The sequence below is a fragment of the Rousettus aegyptiacus genome, unplaced genomic scaffold (genome assembly GCF_014176215.1).
Source record: "Rousettus aegyptiacus isolate mRouAeg1 unplaced genomic scaffold, mRouAeg1.p scaffold_m13_p_3, whole genome shotgun sequence".
Classification (NCBI taxonomy): domain Eukaryota; kingdom Metazoa; phylum Chordata; class Mammalia; order Chiroptera; family Pteropodidae; genus Rousettus; species Rousettus aegyptiacus.
Window position 1 is genome coordinate 11453508 of NW_023416306.1, and position 22752 is coordinate 11476259.

General features: G+C 37.8%; 1 long non-coding RNA gene across 1 annotated transcript; it reads left to right on the forward strand.

Annotated features, from left to right (window-relative positions):
* The first annotated feature begins 14 nt into the window (after positions 1-14).
* Positions 15-22426, forward strand: LOC107516312. Its single transcript, XR_004949931.1, has 8 exons — positions 15-1715; positions 7162-8282; positions 10742-10922; positions 11904-12101; positions 12193-12338; positions 15681-15885; positions 18314-18473; positions 21894-22426. It is a non-coding gene; the product is annotated as an uncharacterized LOC107516312 (long non-coding RNA).
* The last annotated feature ends 326 nt before the right edge of the window (positions 22427-22752 follow it).

Consider the following 22752-nt stretch of genomic DNA (forward strand, 5'->3'; position numbering starts at 1 on the left):
CCGCCGCCTTTACCGCCTCAGTTGCTGGCGCGCGAAGGCGCGGGACACTTTGGGCCAGAGGCTTCTAGAGTGTGCGAACCCTGCACTGGGCGTGGTTTCCTGCGCCCGCCGCTGTTGAGCCCGTCTCCTGTCACTAAGGCGAAGCGACACCTGACGCTGTGGCTTGGACGCGCTCCTTGGCGCCTGGGTCAGAGGACGACCTGAGGGACCAGCGAAATACGGTCGCCAAGCTCCCCAACTTCCTTTGCTGGCCGTCTGGCTTTGAACGTGCGTGCCTCGAAGCACTCTCTTTCTTTCGCGACCTTTTTCTGAGGCGAATTCTCTTCTTCAGGGACCAACAGGCCAGACGTAGGTGAACCAATGAGCAAACGCAGCTTAGGCTCCAGCCGGCCCCCGAAGTTAAGGGAGCAAGATCAGCGTGGGAATCCGGGCGTCAAATATTCCTGCAGGCTGTGGAGACTATTCCTCTGGTTGGTGACCAGGAAGCTAAAACAGAAGTATTTGAGGAAACTCCACTTGGCGCTTACCGAAAGTGCTGCATTTCACCTTATATCCAACAGATAGTTTAAGAGAATTGTTATCAGTTACTGAGCTGGGTGCTAGGGGAATAGTGAATTAAAAAATAAAGTTTTACTAAGGACACCCTCCTCTACTCTAGCCTCCCATTTTTAAGCTTGTACCTTGGGCCATGTCACCATCAGAAGCTGCATCATCTCCAGGAATCTCCAACACAGTCACTACTTGTCTTTCCCCATAATCCTCCAATCTTAACGGCTCGCTTGCCCAAAAGACCCCCATCCCAGCACAATTCTTAAGTTCGTCGGGACCTCCAATCTCTTGTTCTTACCATTTACTTACAATTAGTTTCTTTCTTGATCATAGAATTCAAGGTCCAACTAACACTATTTTATCCATTCCTCAGTTTCCTCATCTGTGAAATGGGCTAATCATACCTACTTCCTACAGTTTTCCTGGCAATTATAAAGGTTAATGCATGTGAAAAACTCAGAACAGTGCCTGCCCAAGAGTTAAGTTCTCAGTATGTTTTAGTTATTTTATTTTTAGGCAAAAGTTTCCCAGGAGACATGATATCTCATCCTATGGCCTGAAAGAAGAAAGGAATTTAGTCAAGAAGTGAGGGAATAGGGAAGAATTTGCTTGGCAAGGAGACTAATGCAAACCCCAGGAGGAGTAGGAAAAGAGTTTGTTAATGATCTGGACGTTAAGTAAATCATTATGGCTGCCAAAAATCAGGAGTGAGGAAGCTAAAGTTGGAAGGGACCTTCTTATAAACCCCATTAGGCACTTGTAATTTTTCCTTAAGGTTGTGATGGCTTCAGAAATAGAAAATTCAAGTGACTTCCAACAGAGGACACGGTTTCCATTCACTTTTATGTAAATGATGCTCCCATCTTCACTATTTATCCAACACAGAAGGAAGCCTTTGGAATTGTAGAAAAGTCAAAATTCCTGCAACACTCCACATTTTAAATTAGAAGAAAGATGTATGCATTTTTTAATTGAACTTTAGGTGATATTGATTAGTTCGGAATATGTACATTGCTGACTTTCAGTCCATTATTTTTTATTTGTTTGTTTGTGTTGTCACTCACTTCTTTTTCTCTTTTCCCCCAGAGAGTTGGGTTGTGTAACCTCACTGCTACGCCCCTCAAAATCTGTAATGATATTCAGATGGGATCCATTATCACATCATGGTATGTAGGTGTTATTCATTATGAATCTTATAAGTAACCATCAAAAATACACATAAAATCTAGAGAATGGTGCAAAACATTTATTTTTCCCTTTTGTAGTGTCTTGGCCCATATCCAGTTAACCTTAGATGGGTATTGTCTAATCCCTTTGCCAGTTTCCTCCTTCATCCAGACACAGTACCCACCTTAGGCCTTAGAGATGTCAGAGGGAAAAGCTTTATGTGCTAATTTGAACATTAATTGCCTCTTTTAGCACACTAAAAGAATAAGCATTGGAAGGGAGTGAGGGCAACTCTTATATTCAACTCTTTATCTGGTAATATGAAGAGGTTGTTATTCTTCTGAGTTGCATTTACAATATAAATATCAGGCATGGCACAGTGACCTAGCTATTCTTCAGTTTTTTTCCCAAATGATAACAAAGCTATTCTGTTAGTTTTAACTTGCCTCGTGTTTCTCAATTCAGTTTAATTATTTTGTGGATTTGCTTTAAAAGAGAACCAGACTAATTTGTCAGGCAGGGATGACAGCTTCTGTTTGTGACTTGCTAGTGTGACTTTAAAAATTAACTGAATTACAATTCCGTTTAAATAAATGTTTATATTTTTAGTCTCATAGAATAAGGTATAATTTGCAATATAAAATCATGTACTATGTCTAAATGTAAATTCTTCACTAGATATCTATGAATATTGATATGTGAAATAACCTGACTCTATGTAAGAATATAGGAAGACCTGCTACTGTCCTCAAAATACCAAATTCCTTGCAAAGCCTTTGATAATCTTTCTTCAATGTATTGGGTTTGTTTTTTTTGTTTGTTTGTTATTGTTGTTATCTCTCCCTGCTCTCCTTTTTGTTTCAGCTATATATACTAAAATCCTATCGTGTGGCAGGTCTGTGGGAATGCAATGGTGAATGAGATAGACACTTTCTGCAGTCTAATGGGAAATACAAAAATGATAAGACACTATAACAATGGACTAGAATTAGAGATTTGGTGTTCTTTGTAAATCCATATATGGGTTTGGGTCCAGAATGGGAAGGACATACAATGTTCAGTGATTCATAATAACCCTGCTTAGATTAACCTTGGGCTGTTTCCAATACCATGGTTTGTAGAGACACCATGACTCAAGGTGTCTGCTTTGTGAGTTCAGATCTACTCTACAGAGGACTGGGACAGGCCTTAGGTGCAACCCCAAATTCCTCCGTCTCTGAAACTAAACTGTTATTTATTATTCACCTCCCTAAGGCCAGAGTGGCTCATGTGACCAGAGAATATTGAAGACCAAAACCAGCCTCCAAATATGATTTACTTTTGTCCAGCTTTGAAATATTTTAAGCTCTAAATTTCTATAACTTCCTTCCTAATTTTAAAGCTTTTCTAAGTTAACATTTTGAATTTCTACAAAAGGGAAAGCCCTTCTTTTTAGAAGAGCTCTAGCTAATACAGATGAAATGACCTAATTAGGAAGTCATCATTTTATAATCCTTATCATATTTGATTCAGACAAGGATCATCGATAGCTATTTGAACCATTACATGAAATATTATTGGTTAATAAAATATTCACTTGCTCTCAAAATAGCACCCCACAGATTACTTATTAATTACAAAAGGAAAAGTACCTTTATAAAGGGAGCTGAAGGAAGGATAACTAAATTACTTTTTCATTTTTTATTTTCTTTGGCATTCTTCCCAAATCCCATTGCAATGATAGTAAAGATATCAAATGGGAATAAATTTAGAATAGCATCAGAAAGGGAAGTGAACTAGAGGCAAATTTTAAGAAGGAAAGATGAACTTGTAACACAGGTAAATCGGAGATGAGGAAGGTGCTGTCTACAATGGGAGACAACCATGATGGAAGTGGGAGACAGAAAAGCTTCCTATCCACGTGCCTACTAGGATATCACCAAATGGGCATCTTAGAGGCAACTCAAATTCAACATATACAAACTAAACTTATTTCTGTCCCCCTACCCCCCGCACAAAGAAAATTCCTCCTCCTCCTCAGTAAAAAGTATCTCATATCACTAATTGTTCAAGCCAGAGACCTGGGAGTCATCCATGACTCTGCCTATAATTAATCACCAAGTCCTGCTCCGCAAATATTATACTACTATTGTCAACTCCCACATCTCCATTCTACCATGTTGTCTGGACATGCTGACTTCACTTCCTTACATCTCAGCCCTCTCCAGTTTGGCTTGTCTCTACTCCTAGACTAAACTGTCAAGATCACCACTAACGTTCATAGTACCAAAACCAAAAAACAGTTTTCTGACCTTGTAAATTAAAGTTCTGGCAGGAAACAGAATTTACTTTATAAACAAATTCCCTATACACCTGAAAAATTTAAATCCACGGAAAAGTCCAAATCTTCTTTAATTGTGAGTTAGGACCCCCTCTACCAAACTCTTTTCTAGAGCCAAAACAAATTGTAGAATTGATGGATTTCACTATCATGTCCTTACCAGAAAAGTGCTCACAAGAGTGAAACCGAGAAGGCAGCAGAAATAGAATTAATGCTTTGCATTCCGCTAACATGAGTTGAGTGTGTACTACTTATCAGGCCAGGTGCTATTTGCCCACTTAAAAAGCACATTTATTGAAGTGTAATTTAAATAACATCTAATTCACCTGTTTTAAGTGTATAATAATTTAATTATCTCATGCTCATTTGTATGTAATCTCCATTCCCAGTCCTAGCTCCAGGCAATAACTGTCTACTCGCTGTTTCTATAGATTTGCCTTTTTTGGACACTTATCCAACATGGTTCAAATTTACCCAAGACAGTTTAATAAAAGAAGCAAAATACAGAAATTTGGGCAAGTGGGGTTAAAGAATTAAATGAAGGAATGATAAATTACCCAGAGACTAGAAACTAAATAAGGATCCATGTTCATCTCTGACTACAGCAGCAATAAGAGGGAGGAATAATAACTACTGTTTGAAAATGTCATGAAGATTGGAGATACTACATGTAAATAGCCTGGCTTATTGCCTGGGCTATAGGAGTTACTCAAGAAATTGTTATTAATGTTATTGGTGTTCATTTTGTTACCTCAATATGTGAGAAGTTCCCTGATCAGGATATGTCATATTTCTTATAGCACCTATTAGAAATTCTTGAATTTAGAAGTTTTACGATACTATAATTTAATATTGATGGATTTTTTCTTATTTAATCAGTCAGAATAACTTCTAGGAAAATAATGAGATTGTACAAAGCAGGAAGATAGCAATCATAGACAGGGATACTAAGGCTTTGAGTAATTAATTCATGAACTATACAAGCTGAGATCACCAGCATTTTTAAATAATAGCCAGTGTCACAAACCAAAGGACTGATCGTCCATATATAACTTTTCCAGGTTCTTTTCAATAGATTTATGGAATGTAAGAACTAGAGAGAATCTCAGGGTTCTAGAATCTCATCTAGCTAAACTTCAGTTTCCAGTTAAGATTATTATCTTTCAGTCATGAAAGGTAAAATTATTTTCTTACATAGAAATGGTGAGGTTCTAGTGTTTAATCATTGGCGGGAGCTGGCTAGAAAGAGCATGGCCTCAGCTTGAAAGCTAAGGTAGGTCTTGAAGGCATTAATACCTGGAGGCTGCCAAGCTAATATGCTCCTTGCAGCTAGTCGGCAAATTCTTCAAGAGAAATCTGCATGGTTATCACATTGCTGTTGACTACCATTCTATTGCCAAGATGCATAAAGTATGCACTGAGGGTGTTGGTGCCTGATGACAAATGTTCTTTTGTTGTACTGAGGGAGGAGTCTCCTGAACTAAGAGGTCCTGGCCTCTTGTCATTGTTTCTTCTTTTTAACTTTCCAGTTTTATTGAAATAATTGACTCTCTCATCATTAATGGTAAGCACCACCAATACCAGTCAAAACCATACTACTGAGGTCTTATCTCTCAATGCCCCAATGGAGAGGAGCATTTTTTAGCCAGCCTGTTATTGGGGTTCCCTTGGGCTCAAGCATAAGTCTAGGGAAACTGAGCCCAAGGAAGGTCAAAATGGCAGACAATGTGCTATTATCAGAATCATCTTCCTATCCATGTAGCTCAATGCAAGAACCTGAACTCCTCTTAACTCTCTCTCATAATGATTTCTGAGGACCTCCTTAGAATGAGGGAACTATATGAGAAGTGTTGAAAGTCAGTAAGAATAGGTTTTAAAGGCACACCCAGGAAGAGGCATTATCCTCTTCAAAGGAGATCAAGGTTTGTAAGCTGAGACCTGAGGACAGCCAGTAGGAGTTAGTCATATGAAGAAGCTGGGAAGAGCATCCAAGGCAAAGGGAATAGATAGCCTGTGCAAAGATGAAAGATACTTGAGAGAGCAACTTCAGAAAACCGGAAATTCCTCAGTAGGGGCAGAGCAGAGTTGGAACACGAAAACTGCGAACGAGGTACCACAGCAGAAGGGGCTGGATGAGCCATTATTAGGTAGGTGTTAAATCTGTAGATCAATTTGGGGCATATTGCTATCTTAACAATATGAAGTCTGCTGACTCATAAACATGAAATGTCATTCCATTTATTTAGGTTTTCTTTAATTTCAACATGTTTTATAATTTTCAAAGTATATGAGTTTTATACATTTTTGTCAAATTTTACTAAGCATTTTATTTCTTTGGTGTTAGAAATATGATTTTTATATACTGATCCTGTTTCCTGCAACCTTGCTGAATTTGTTTTTTAATTCTAATTTTTTTTTTTAGTGGATTCCTTAGGATTTTCTATATACAAGATTATGTCATCTGCAAATAGATTATTTTACTTCTTCCTTTCCAATCGTGATGACTTTTATTTGTTTTCTTGCCTAATTGTCCTGGTTAGAACTGTCAGTAAGAGGTACGAATGGGCATTCTTGTTTGTTTGTTTGTTTGTTTGGTTTTTTGTTTGTTTTTGTCTTAGGTATGATGTTAACCGTAGATTTTTTGGTAGGTACATTTATCAGGGTGAAAAAGTTCTTTTTTTATTTTTAGTTTATTGAGTGGGTTTTTCGTTTTAATCAAGAAGGCGTGTTGAATTTTGCCAATTGCTTTTTCTGCATCTATTGAGATGATCATGTGAGTTTTGTTCTTTATTCTATTGATATGGTGCTTTACATTAATTGATTTGGGGATGTTAAATCAACCTTGCATACCTGAAATAAATTCCACTTCATCACGGTTTAATCCTTTTTATATGCTGCTGTATTTGGTTTGCTAGGATATTGTTGAAGAATTTTGTACCTACAAGCAACAAACAAATGAAATGGTAAAATTATTCATATTATGAAAGTGTCCCTGAATCATTTGAGTGTTTGCTTACATATTAAATATTTGACACACATCTTCTACCATACTACCTAATATTTATTTGAATATTATCTGGGACATGAGAACCAGCTATTTCACATGTGAATGTCTCTTTTAACAGGATTATTGACTCCCCAAGGGCATGTGGCTCTGTTGGGTTATTTGAAGGAAAAAAAAAATAGGATAAATGATCTAAAAAATGGTCTGGAACAGGACACTGTAGTTAAAACTGATGAATGGACATCTTACCAAACTCCTGCAAACCACACTCTACTGGTTCACAGAGTGGCCGGTGTCTTCCAAGGTGACCATAGCAATCATCCAGACTTAGGTTAGTCATCGCATGTGAAACGACCAAAGAATAGATGAAAGACTTGTCCTTATCCAAATAAATAAATAAATACAGAGGGGACAGGGTGGGTGCCCATGCAGATTGATGTATTAGATAGTACTTGCCAAATTCTCAAGGTGATGCATGTTATTCCATTAGGTGAATTCTTCAAAGAAACCAAAGTAACAGATGTCAAATACATCCTTTTCCCCTACACACTGGATTTGATTGCTACTCCTTTTTTTCCTGAAGCCTGGGATTCCGTATTCCATCAGAATTAGATGTTTAGAAAATCTAACATGGTACATTTTCATTCTGTGGAGGGGCAGAGGAGAAGTACCTCTGATAGATCTTGCTCCTGTGTGACCCTCAGTGTAGACACCTAAATGGAGACTAAACTGAGGGAAGTGATGAATAGGAAAAGGCTGTGATGAAAAATAACAGTCTAGATCTAGGCCTGATAATAATTTTACTCAACCCATGGCTTGCATACAAACACATAGCACAGTGCCCTGTTCTGATTACATACTCAATAATTATATGCTGAATTGAATGTATTCATATGATATATGCCTGGAGTGGTTAAAACATGATCTTAAGAGAGCCACATTTGACTACTGATTTAAATACTACCAAGTTTGGGCTTGGGTCTGAAAGAGGAAATTATTCTAGCATTTTCTTGTTGTTAAAGAATCAACATTAACTATTGAAATGGATTTGGTCCAACAGGTGCAAGTGAAGGATGCCTTTGACCATTTCATTGAGGGATTTTAGTAACCTTGAAAGCAAAAACAGTTCATGAAACTCAGGAGAAGAGAGATCAGGATCCAAGAAGAAGTACAACAAATTATGATGAAGTAGCTTCATTTGTGGTTAATATTCCCTCTGATGTGACAATGCTGGAGTTTCATGTGAGCAGAATTCTCATTTGTTGTTATTTTCTGTTATCGTCTCAGTCTATGTGGTAGCTAATATGCAAGATGGGGAAATTTTATGTATAAGTCTAGTGAACTCTGAAATATTTGACTTGTGGGCATAGGAAGTACAATTTACTGTACTTAACATTCCATAAAGGGTATGAGTCTGTTAATTTTGAATTTAGGAAATAATTTTTCTTTTTATGTTAAACATAGTACTATTCAAATCCGGAAATTTTAGAACAGGAACTGCCAGTGGACTATAAGAATACAAACAGTGTCTTTTCTTTTCCATTACTTCCAGCGATCATCATTTCTCCCTCAATTTACACGCTAACTCCACTAAAGATAGCCTATATTCCCCTTGTCCCCCTTCCACATCTTCTCAGACTACCAAGGTCTGACTTTCTTCCCCACCAAGGTCTGACTTTCTTCCATTGAATCTGCTTGCACCAAGGTTACCCATGAGCTGCTTGCTAAAACCACTGGATTATTTGTCAATCTGTATCTTTCTTGCCTTCTCTAAGAATGAGGGGTGGTTAATTATTGTCTTCTTCTTTAAACAACCTATTATGGGCTCTGTGACTCCATATTCTCTTGCTTTTTATTTTTCTTCTGTGTTCTCTTCTTTATAGCTTCCATTTTGGACCAGTAATCCCTAGCTTGCCCTCTAAATGGGGATGATCTTCAGGATTCTATTCAGACCCTTCTTTCTTCTTACATGACACATTTTTTTATTTGAGGTATTTCCTGTCTGATTTCATCTGCACCCACAGCTTATGCTGAAGACTCAAGATCCTTAAAGACACTGCCTTCCTCATTTCTTTCCTGGATCTTTCAAAGAAGCATAAACATTGCTTTGTCCAAAACTAATGACCACCTTCCAACCTCAAACCTAGATCTCCTCCCAGTGCTCTGTTTCAGTGAGTGGCTTACAGGAACCTAGTTCTTCACTGTCTTCCTAGTCACCTCATTGTGACAAAGGAAATGGAGTGATTTTTCTGAGATACAAATCTCATCTCAATTGACCTTGTCTTTGCTCCTCTGTCCAAACTCATTGCTTACAGTTCCTCCCAACACACCTTAGACTCCACTGCACTGGACAATTTGCAACTCTCTATTACCACTAGGCCTTTGTAACCCAGTTCTCCTTCCCCAGTTCTTTAATCTCCTAGCCTCTACTTATTTTTGGGGTCAGGTTTTAAAACACATCCTCCAAGGAGCCTTTTCTAATTACCCTATCCTAATCAGAGTAGGTATCCCTTACCCCAGTGGTCCCCAACCTTTTTGGTACAAAGGACTGGTGCTCCTATGAGAGACTAATACTTGATGATCGAGGCTGTGATACTAGCACTGGCGGCCCGGTTCCTAATAGGCCAGACCAGTACCAGTACTCAGCCCGTGGGGTTAGGGAGCTCTACCTTATCCCATGAAGGTCTCACAGATTTTAAGCTTCCTGAGGGCAAGAGCTGTGTCTATCTTGCTCATCTTTGTGTCCCTAGCAACTAGTATAGTTCCTGACATATATTAGAGACCAGTAAATATTGATTAGCTGAATATGCATATCTGTTTCTAGACCTAAACCAGGGCCAAATGTCATAGTCTCCCTTTTCTCTAATAGCATGAATCATTTTTCCTTTGTTCTTATTTTATCAAGTTACATTTGCCAGAAAATATCTAATTTTTCAGTTCCAAGGAAAGCATAAATGGTTCCAGCTTCTTGTTCAAGAACTGGCACAGCATGACACATGTATTTATGAGTACCCTAGGATCCTGCACTTTACCCTCAAGAACAGATCTTATTTACTTTCCTGAATCTTCTCGGTCAGTCTCCTGAGAGAGTAAGAAATTATTCACCACCATTTCCATTCACAACCAACATCTCTATTAGATTTTAAGAATTATTGGGAGACCTTCATGGGATAAGGTAGGGCTCCCTAGCCCCATGGACTGTGGACTGGTACTGGTCTGTGGCCTGTTAGGAACCGGGCCTCACATCTCTCTCTCTGTTTTTTCTCTCCCTAAATTTCTAGTTCCTGCCAGCCTATGGCAGAAAGAAATGAGTCAATAAGTTGACATGTCATTTAAGAAAGAAGTCCAACCCCAAATCTAGGATCTTTTCTTTTCTTTGACTTCACTAGGCTCTTATACATTAGCATAGATTTTCATAGTTAATTTTATTATTTTTTAAATCAGTAGCCTTTCTGTAGTCACTTGATAACGTAACTTACCGTGATATTAAGGTAGTGAAATGCTAATTTCCTTTTTCATAAGATGTTGTGAAGCCTGAAAATGTATAAGGTATATGCATATATTCATATATGTCATGCACTTAGGATCAGACTGGCACTAAATGAATACTAGTAAAGTGTTAGCAGTTACCAGCACTACCACCGTCATTGTTGTCAAGATAAGCATTGGTATTTTACATTTTTTGACACTGTCTTCTTTAGGTCAGAACTGATGACCCAGATTTCCTTGTAGAATATCAAGCCAGCAATGACTATCAAGCAGTGGCTTACTCATCACACAGCCAAAGTTTTCTTTCCCTTCACTGGACAGACAGTTACAAGAGTTTGCTTGTGGAATAACATCTGATCAAATGTTGACAAGGTTATATACTACAGTTACTTGGTAAGTTCAATAATATCTTACTTGCTTCTGGTCCCCTACTTGTAGCATTTTCCTTATGCAAATAATGATTCCTTACATTACACAAAGCAGTGCCCAGTTGACATTTAGTCAATAAATGGATGAGCTTATATAGCACTTTATAATCTATCAAACACATTCACGACATCCTCATAACAGAGCCTCACAACACCTCTTTGAGCTTGGCAGACATTGGAGCAGATTGGAGAGGTCGAGTGACTGCCATGTTCACAAGTGCTGGGTTTAGGATTTTGTTCAAGGTCTTCTTACTCCTAGACTGAGATTCCTTCCATAGTATGATGTCAGGGTTTGATCAGAGCCATCATGCAGTCCTCAGAGTAGTCAATCTCCTCAGCAATATTTCATAGCCAGTCAGTATTACCAAACGCTGAATCTCTAGGCCTTGCCAGCATTCCTTAAGAACATACCTTATTTACAAAGGGAAGAATTTAAGTCCTGTGCTCAAGAATGCATGTAGTGATTCCAGGCACTGTTCATTGCTGTTTAAAATGCAAACTAGCAAGGACAGCAGCATACTATATTGACAAAGGCATGGGCTTGAGTCAACAAGATCAGGGTTCACTTCCTACATAAATCTAAGTTCAGAAACAAACCTTTGAATGTAAACAATTCCAAACTATTTTTCTTTCAGTGACTGATAACATCATCTTGTTTACAAAGCCATTTGTCGGAATAAGCAATAACCTTATTGATTCTGAGAAAGGTACCTTTTAAGCTAACGAGATGTCTATACCTATGAGCTTGTTTCTATAACTACTAAATGGGATTGATTAAACCACAACATGCAATTGCGAGGATTTAATATATTTATATATACGTGCCTAATACATAGTAGATGCTTGATTGGCATTAATTCTCTTTGTCACCTGCCTAATTACTAGCCTAGTGTTAAGCCCACTCTGATGCATATTTATTGCTGTGTATCTTTAAATTTCATCTAAGGGCAAGATTGTACACTTTGGCACAGAGAAGAAACTCCCAGGTTCATCTTACCAACTTTTAAACCTTTCCATGACTCAGCATGTAGTTCCTACGGCCAATCTCCTAGTCTATTATATCATCACGGGAGAGCAGACAGCTGAATTAGTGTCTGACTTAGTCTGCCTAAATGTTGAAGAAAAGTGTGGTAACCATCTCCAGGTGAGCCACAAATACTCTCCCCAGCTCCGGTGTTTCCTGAGTAACTGTTTAATGTCACACTAAGATACTTTCTTTTTTTGACTAATTTTAGATCCACCTGTCTCCAAATAAAGATATGCGCTCTCCAGGAGAAGATATACCTTTTATTATGAAAACTCAGAACCGTGGGTAGCATTATCATCAGTGGACAGTGCTATATATGACACACAAGAAAGAAGCAAAAATCCCCTAGAAAGAGTTAAGTAGGGTAAATGCTGTGGTTACTGATGCTTGTCATGGCTTTGGGGGAAGTGACTACCAGGTTCTCTCAGGATTCTGTGGGTATAAACATGGGATTGTACCAAAGTCTGTCTTCTTAGTTAGATTTAAGGATAACGATATCAACAACTAAAATTTATTGAATACTTACTATATGCTGGGTATTATTGTAAAACCTTTAAATCTGTTATTTTATTGAATATTTACAACGATCCTGTTAAAATCAATAATAAAGACATTTAAATTGTTTTGAGCATTTACTTGTAGAGTTGCCATGTTATAGATGAGGAAAACTAGGACACAGATGTTAGGTGACTTAGGGCCTGTGTGAAATTCAAGCAAAGAGTCAAATAAAGTAAACTCTTTGATCTGAGTTACCTTTTTAGTTATTCTTTTAGCTATCCAAAGGATAATTATCCAGTTATATTACTCTCCGATTTATTTTGTATTATATGAACACACTTTTTTGGGAATATTTTTAGTGAAATGCTAAAATGCAATTGTCTCTGAGAATGAACTAAAATACAATTAAATACACATTCAATAACAAACCTTTAACTGCAACCATTTCCAAACTGTCTTTCTGTGACTGATGCCTTCATTTTGCTTACTAAGTCATTTGTTGGAATGAGAAATAACCTTATTAATTCTGAGAAAGGGTATCTTTTAAGCTAATACATAAAGTTAAATTTCTTGCTCACTCCAGGAAGGGATATGATAGAAAATGCTGGAATTCTGGTGAGTTGAGTGTATTAAATCCATCGGAGAGATTAGGAGGAGAGCAAAAAACAGTGGTATGGTGTGGGAGACTCTATGGCTACAAATGAAAACCACAGCCATAAACAGCTATTTCCCTTCTCCTACCCCTTCTGTAGCTTCATGCCTTCATCCCACTCCCCGTCCCCCAATAATCCATAATCACTTATAGGGGTCACATGGGTCATGATCGCAGAGTGATGAGGAGTCAGCCTCTTCATCAAAAATAATTCATTGAACATCCTTACCAGATATATGGTTTGCAAATATTTTCTCCCATTCACTCTGTTGATTTTTTTTTTACTGTACTTTTTAGTTTGATGCAAATCCACTGCGTTTTTTGTTTTTGTTGCTTGTTTTTCGACGTCATATTTATGAAATTATTGCAAGACCAATGTCATGAAACTTTTTCCCTAGTTTTCTTTTAAGAGTTTTAGAGTCTCAATTGTTATGTTTAAGTCTTTAATTCGTTTCGAGTTGATTTTGGTATATGGTATAAGATAGAGGTCCAATTTCATTCTGTTGCATGTGGATATTCTATTTTCATACCACCATTTGTTAAGGAGAATATCCTTTCCTCATGTATTTTTGGCACCCTCGTTGAAGATTAGTTGACCATATAAGCATGGATTTATTTCTGGGCTCTCTATTCTGTTTTATTGGTCTACATGTCGGTCATTATGTCAGTATCATACTGTTTGATTACTGTAGTTTTGTAATATAGTTTGGAATCAGGATGTGTAATTGCCTCCAGCTTTATTCTTCTTTGTTAGAATTGATTGGGCTTTTCATGCTCTTTTGTAGCTTTTCATATGATTATACAATTGCCTTTTCTGTTTCTATAAAACAATACCATTGGGATTTTGGTAAAGATTGTATCCAACCTGTAGATCGTTTTGGGTAGTACAAGCATTTAACAATATTAAGTCTTCCAGTCCATAAACACAGGATGCCTTTCTATTTGTTTGTATCTCCTTTAATTTCTTTTACCACTGTGTGTAGCTTTCAGCATATAAGTCTTTCACCTCTTTATCCAAGTTTATCAATTTTTTTTTGTGGTGGGAATGCTATTGCAAATAGGATTGTTTTCCTAATTTTATTTTTCGGTAGTTATTACTGTGTAGAAACGTAACTGATTTTTATGTGTTGATCTTTTATCCTGCGACTTTACTAAATTTGTTTATTAGTTCTAATAGTTTTTTAAATGGAGTCTTTATGTTTTTTCTATATATCTGCAAACAGGGACAATTTTATTCCTTCTTTTACGGTTTGGGTTCCCATTATTATTATTTTTCTTTCTTAATTGCTCTGGCTAGAACTTTCAATAGTATGTTAAATAGAAGTAAAGAGAGTAGGCATCCTTGTCTCATTCCTAATTGAAATAGTCTCAAGAGAATCTAAAGTCTGTAATATATATACCCATCTGTTCATTCTCACAACACAGTTCTGATAAGCTTGTCAGCCTCTGCATAAAACCCTTTACCAGCTTCCAATTACCTCTACAGTGTAGAGTCTGTTTTAGATGGTCCAGGATTTTTTCCTTTCTTTTGTGCCTTCTTTCTCTTTTTAAGGCCTTATGCTAAAATCTCACTTATCTACTTGGAGCATGTGAGAGAGGCCTTGTCAGAGCTCTGCTTGGAGTGACTTGTTCTAATTTGTCATTAAAGTTCTTTCCTCCCAATCTCCACTCCCATGCCAGCCTTGGAGAATTGACCTCTCCTCTTGTATTAGTTCCCTAGGGTTGTCATAATGAAGTACCACAGACTGAGTGGCTTGAACAACAGAAATTCTCACAGTTTTGGGATTAAGATTGAAGTATCAGTAGAGTTGGTTTCTTCTAAGGCCTCTCTCCTTGGCTTACAGATGGCAACTTTCTCCCTGTGTCTTCACACAGTCTTTCCTCTGTGCGTGTCTGTGTTCTAATCTCTTCGTATAAGGACATCAACCATATTATATTTGGGCCCACCCAATGATATAATTTAACCTTAATTACTTCTTTAAAAGCCCTATCTCCAAATTTGGTGACATTCTGAGGTACCAGAGGTTAGGGCTTCAACATATGAATTTGTGGAGGGACACAATACAGCCCTTTAACAGTCTTCTTATACTCAGTATGGCATTATAACATGGGTTTAATGGAATGAATGTTGTAAGGAATGAACCTCTATTATATGTCTTTAGATTTTTAAGATATCCCTTGAGGAAGAAACTGAATCTTACTGATCTTTGTGTTTCCTAACTGAATGAAAGGAGGTACTCACTACATGGTTTAAAGAGGCGAACAAATCATCTTAAAAATGTGTGCATTTATTATTTTTTGTCTTATCATATTTGAGCTTCTTGAGGTAACACTTTTACAAAGAACAAATAATGATACACTATCAAGAAATATGCTCACTATAATTACGTACATTTCTATACTAAAGGTAAATATAGATCATAATTTTATGGAAAATAGAATATGATCTCTGATACAATGTGCTCATCCCAAGTCTGTGAATTGATAATTTAGATAATTTAATGGAAGCATTTATTCTAGGGGCTATTCTCTTTGTTTTTTAACAGACGGATCATTTAAGAAAATCCTCAGATCAAGAAGAGATTAGAAAGAAGAAATAAATAATCTAGATATTCTAAAGTTTCCTGTTGTTTTCAGATATTGTGAGAGAAAAACCCAGGATCTTCTATTTTTTTCTCATTCTACTTAATTGATGTACATCAGGTAAAAAAAAAAATCTGAGGGTACTTCCACTTCTTACTCTCCATATAGGTAAGCAAACTGGGTAAATTAACCCACATTTACTTAGCATAGTCTTAATCTAAAGAAATAGGTTGCTATCATATCCATTCTCTATAGTTATAATATAGTTGATTTTTAATTGTCTCATAGATTTTACATTTTAACTGGTTTAGCAGTTAAGTGTAAGGCTTCCATTGAATTCTCACAAAAGCTAAGTGTAATGAATTTAGGGTTGAATAATAATAGCTAACACTAATTAAGCACTTACCACATACCAGGCATTGTGGAAGCCTCATAATGAGATTTTCCGGATGAACACTGACACAATCGAACGCAGTAGGTATTCTTATTACCCCTTTTTCCAGATGAAGATATCAAGGCACAGAGAAATTAATAATGAATATTCCCAATATCATGGAGTAGTGAGTGGCACAGGCAGAATTCAGATCAGAGTGATAGCAGAGTCCACTGTACTGATGACCACTATGCTCAACTGGGCACTACTTCTTTTCTTTGGACCTAATCAGATTATTTGGAAGATGGGTCTAAAAAAACTGATTTTTGTATACCACTTAAATTTCAGGTACACTATCAATGATGTTGATTATTAGAGAAATTACAGATAGTGTGCTTTAATAATAATGATGATAATAAAGTTTCTCCCTCCCCTCGCCCCCATTTCAGCAGGTACTTGCCAAAACAACAACTTTAGAAGACATCATATAAAAAATAAAGTTTTTAGAATCAGAGACCAGATTTGGGTCTTGGCTTACTCTTTATAGCTATGTGACCTTATGCAAGTTCTTACCTCCCTGAGCCTCAGTCTCTTCTTCTGCAAAATGGAGACAATTTCTCTCTGCCTTGCAGAGTTAGGAGAATTAAATGAAATTGTGTGGGTAAAGCAATTAGCTAGGAAGGAACTCAATAAACAGCAAATTATAATGCTTTATTCTTTTGAAAGCCTCTTCTCACCAAAGCCACATGCTGACCTAGGCTAGACAGAAATTATAATCATTTAATGATGGAAAAGTGAGTTTCTGAAAATTGAACTGTCTTGCCAAGTCCAAATGGCTAGGAGAGGCTGCTACAAGTGTCAGAGCTTATATTCTGTGATCTAGTGGGCTTTTTAATTTATGATACTGCCTCTTAACTCCAGCCCTGGCTCTTAACTCCAGCCTGCTAGCAGCTGTGCCCACTTGGAAAAGTCCCTTGCCCTCTCTGTACTGCTATTTTTTTTAACTCTTAAATGACAGAGAGAGACACAATTAGTTCTAATGTACCATTCAGTGGTTTTTAGGAAAACAGGAGGGAAACCTAAATGAAAACTCTTGCTCTTCTATTTACCCACTCAGGCTTCATACTCGGTATGGCTCGACTGTCTTGGTTTAGTAAGTGTCCAGTGGAAAGAGACTGTGTGAGGGTTTTGAAACCAATCATATTCCATCAAAATGTGGTCTAAATAAAAAGGCCCCAGAGATGTTTTATGGAGAAAGGACAAACCTAGGCACCAACCCCAAATTCTGGCACCACAACCAAACTTTAAGGTTTTTACATAGCTCCTGGACTCCTTTATATAAATATATAAATATATATATATTTATATTATGAAACATATATGAAATATATATAATATGAAATGTATATATAATATGAAGTATATATAAAAGCAAGTAAAAAAAGAGAGTCTTTCAGAGGCAAGTTCACTGACAGCTTTCATTCAACTCACATCTATCAGCACTGACTCAGGTGTGATGCACTGAGGTGGAAGTGACTGCTGAAGCAAAAAAGCTACAGAAAAATTCCCAAACACAGATGTAACACCCTACCCCTTACATTGTTATCAATGTATAAATTTCTTTTTTGCTACAACTGAGGATCATTTTGTAATAGTAAGGTCGGCTTGACCAAACTTGATCTGATAACCTGATTTCTGGGGGCTGGCCTCTGGTACTTGCTTTTGCATTGAGTATCTTCTTGGTGGACTGCTCATCCCTGGCCACTGATGGCTAGCGAAGGGTTTCTCTTTTCTACATGCTGGCAGAAAAATTTATTTTTCTCCTCTAAGACCAAGGTCTTAAAATGAAATGTTTAATATATATTTTTATGAATGCTGCCTTATGAGAATAGAATACCCTATAGTGCCAAAAATAACAATCTTTGGAAGTTCTGCATTATTCGACATGTTTCTCAGCATTCAATTTTCAATCTATCATAAATATTAAATGCAAAAGATGAAAATATTTTGTGTCAGAGACCACTAATAAAAACAGCATTCATTCTTTCTTTCCTCCTTATTATCAAAACCTGAATTTTAGCTGCCCAGTTTCCCTTGAAGTTGGGTGCAGCCAAGACCCAAGTCTTTTGAGGAAATGTAAATTGTATGAGACTTCAAGGAAAGCTGCTGAAAGAGAGTCGATTCAACAGGGAGGTGTTCTTTTTTTGCCCTCTTTTTTTGCAGCCCTCAAATCAGAAACAATAGTTGGAGCTCTGACAGCCATCAAGAACCACAAGGTAACACTGAAGATGGAAGCCAGATGCTAGCATGGTGGGACAAAAAATGAGGGGCCCTTCTTCTGATGACATGTGGAGCTGCCATTCCACCCTTGGACTTCCTTTATGTGAGAAAGAAATAATGTTTATCTCATTTAAGCACCAGTAATTTTGGTTGTCTGTTATATGTGGCAAAACTTAATTAATTCTAAATATAAACTCATATTCCTTCCTTGGCCCTGCCTAGTTCCCCTATCATAATGCTCATTACAGTTTGGTGTGACTGTTCATTTGATGGTCTGTCTGTAGCACTAGACTATAAGCTTCTTGTCTAGCTCCCCATTGCTTCCTCAGCCTCTAGCTCAGTGTCTGGCACATTTTGGATGCTCAAAAAACATTTGTTAAATAAATGACAGCAGGAGCACCTGAATCTCAATCCGCTCATTTCTCTTTCCCTTCTCTGTCTCTTTATATTATATGTCATTTCAACTGCCAAACTTCTCCATCTGATGAAACCATCTTTTATCTCACGCCATTCCTAATTACAACCCAGCCATCTCTCTACTTTATCCCAAGCAACTCACTCCCCACTCCCAACCATTCCCATCCCTCTTCACCACATCCCTCATTCCCAAGCCAGGAATAGCCAGCTGCACTCCACCAATTTCACAGGGTTGAATACCTGCCTCCTAAACAGGAGGGCTGGGATGCTAATTTGTGCACCAGGGCTAGTGTCCCAAGGGTTGCAAGGGAATTCTGAGAGACAATTCCATTCCTAAATCAGGGCCTTACAGCTCTCAAGGTGCCCTTTAGCCATAGTCTGGGCTGGGGCCTGGTGCATGCAGCCCCCTCTCATATGGCAGAATTCACTCTCTGCCTTGTCAGAATCCCTGTGGTCTCAGCCCCAGGGTTTGTCCCTAGGACCTGGCACAGTAACTGTTTAGATGAGGAAACCTGCCCAGGCAAGTGAAGAGGGTACCAGAGGTGTCCACATCAAGCTGCTTTGCTTCCTCCCCTGAGAATGGAGGAGAAAAAAAGCCTTTAATAGCTCCTACACTTAACCCGGCCAGATGACAGCCTTCAGCCCCCAAAGTCTGATTCTCCTAAGAGAAAAACACTGAATTCCCAAAAGTGCTTCTGTGTGGTATGGAAGCAGAATGTTACTAAGACACTGAGTACATGTGATTTATTGGGACTTGGCATCTACTTCTCCTTCCTTGTATTATATATATATATATATATTTTAATTCTAATCTTTGAACTTCTGTTTCCTCGCTGGTCTGCTAAACCTAATACCTTAGTCTGTTTCTTTTTTCTTTATAGAGTTTTTTAAAAATCATAGTAAAATATATATAACAATGTGTATCATTTTAAACATTCATAAATGTACAGCTCAGTGGCATTAAATACATTCACAGTGTTCTGTAGCCATCGACACTTTATACCCAAAACTTTTTCATCATCTGCGACAAAAATTCTGTACCCACTAAACAATGACTCCTTCCTTCTGGGCCTTTTTTTTTTTTTTTTTTTTTTTAAATCAGGAACCCTGCCTCCACCTTAGCTGTCCCCTAGACTCAGATTGTAGTTAAGTTATCTGTTTGCCAATAGGCCTCCTGCCTGGCCTCCTGAGGAATGCATTCCAGAATGGCCCTACCTGTTATGACATGCTTTGTTGTACCTTGATAATAGCTGCCTCTCTGTTTTGTCCCTTTTTGAAGGTATCCTATTGTAGCTGACTGCTAAAATGAATGCTCCCTAGAACAGATCAGGATATCGTCTGTTCCACATGTGAGAACTGGTCTACTTTTAGGTCATAACGCTTGACAGTATAAGTCTGCTGAAAATAACTGGGCTGTTCTGTTCTGACAGCCATCTCCTTCCCAAGCATTTCTACCTACTCATCGTTCTCCAGATTTTATCCCTTTCCATTCTCTCAGTCCTTGGTCCAATATCTTCAGGAACTTCCCTAATCATCCAAAAAATATCAGTTTGATATTGCCTATAAGATACCTTCTCAAAAGTTTCTTATCTTCTTGATATTCTTTGATCACTCTGCCAAAGCATTGCCCCATAATATTCAAGGAGACTCCATGAGAGGCAATTAGAGACTTGCCTTTGCAGTTAGATATGAGTTTATTCCTGGCTTAACTACTGTAGAGCTGGTTTCATGGGCTGCAACATCTGGAGTTGCACAGGGCCCAGTGCTTAGAAGGGCCCCACACTGAGCTTAACGCTCTGTTATTGCTGTCTTGAAATTATTAGGACAGTGATGTCTGGTGGGACAATGGAGTATGCATGTGAACAGAAGAGGTATGTACAATGCATGCGTCTGCCATTCCTTGCTACCCCAATCACACAGAGCATTCACTATACCCCGTGAACACAGAATTCTAGTGGCTCCACAATGTGCAGAAGTTAGTGAGACTCAAAATGAGTATAAAGTAAGTGTTTTATGTATATGACTAAATAAGCAGGGCTGTTCACAGGCCCTACAGGCCACATTTTCTTTTGCAACTAGAACTTGTTTTGAATGCGAAAGAAAACAATAGCATTTCAAGAAACACAATGACAGAGGAACCTAATCATATTCTTTCTTGCTCACGTTACTTCACTGTATTAGCCAATCACTTAAACTAAATATGATGACATAAAAGGATAGAGAAAGACAAGATAACCCTTAGTTCCTTTTCATTTCAGGCTTTCCTTATTCATTAGTAAGCACAGTTAGAGAGTGTTGGTAGAATACACGCACACCAAGAAGTAAAATACAAGCAGTTTAGTTAGATTTGTGCAGCATTTCCACTGTTCTGGTAAGAATGGAATATACATGCATGCATAAGGTCTGAAGTATAAATTGTGTAATTCTAGTGATTCCACATATGAATTAAATGGTCTCATATTTGCGTTTAAGCTGGCATGGCACAATTCAAAGATGAATTGTAAAATTCATGCCAATAATTTAAATTTTTAATTTTTCTTTATTTTGAATGATGTTAAATAGCAAACAAACAAAAAAATAAACATGAAAAGTTGAGGGAGAGACCATGGAAAGAAAAAAAAGGCTCTGTATTAGAATGCCTTTAACAGCATTCTTTTCTTTTTAAATAAGCAGCTCTACATTTTCATCTTGCAGTGGACCCTCAAATTGTATAGGTGGCCCTGGCAACTTCTTTCTATGTGATTCTGGCCTTCTTTCTTTTCTCTGTAGCTTCTTTCCTTCCTTTTAACCCTTTCTGATCATTAGTTTGTCTAGAAAATGAGCATAATGCCAAATCATGCCAACTAACATCAATAGTGACTTCTGCTGCTGGGCAATCATTTTATTCATTTCTTATTTTCCTTATAACATCCATGAGCTATTCATAAAGCATTCTAGAGTAGGAGTGGGGAATCTAGTATAAATGAAGGAAAAGAAAATTACATAAAGTTGGGGGAGCAGACTAACCACTTGAGTGAGAGGTTTGGCAGTGATTTTAGGGGAAAATTGCACTGAGATAGTTTGATATTTGGCTTTTTTTTTATTAATAAAGACTTTATGTTTTCAGGAAGAAAGAAAGGATTTGTTAAAGCAGGAGAGAGAAGATGCTAGAAATAATAATTATGAGAACTTACATGTTTACATGATTTTCGGTGCTAAGGATATCATCACATTTCACCATTCCTGTGAAGAAGACAAGGCAAGTGTTGTTGTCTCCAGGAAATTAAGAAGTTAATTCTCAGAAGAGACATAAAATGGGAAGCCAGGATTTACCATGGAAAGGCAGCAGGGATTAGCTAGCTCTGGCTGTCAGCACCTGTTATTTCAGGCTGCTTTGGGGTGCTATTGTTACGACCAGCAGGTGGCGCTTTCAAGTAGGCCTCGGGGCCTGCTGTTCTTTAAGAAAAAAATGCACTTGTAAATTAAAGTACATGTATTGATGACCTAGGAGCAAGTGCTCATTAGTGGTGGTAGAGAATGCAAGGAACCTTCATGAGAGCTGCATCTTTAGAGAAACAGCTATTCTAATGTACAAGTTAACTATTGCTATGTAAAAACTTATCTTCAAACTTAGTGGGTTAAAATAACAAGAAACATTAATTATCTTCATAGTTTCTATGAGCAGGAATTCAAGAAATGCTTAACTGGATTATTTTGGCTTGGATTCTCTCAGGAGTTTTCAGTCAAGATGTTAGTCGGGCTGTGGTCACCTAAAGGCAGGACTGGGGCTAGAGGGTTTACCCCATTGGGACTTTCTTGCAAGGTCTGGGCAGGAGACCTCAGTTCCTTTCCACATTGGCCTCCTATAGGCTTCTTGAGTGTTCCTACTACATGGCGGCTGTTTTCCTCAGAGTGGGAAACCCAAGAGAGAACAAGGTGGGAACAGCAATGGCTTACGTGGCCTAACCTCAGAGTTCACACACCTT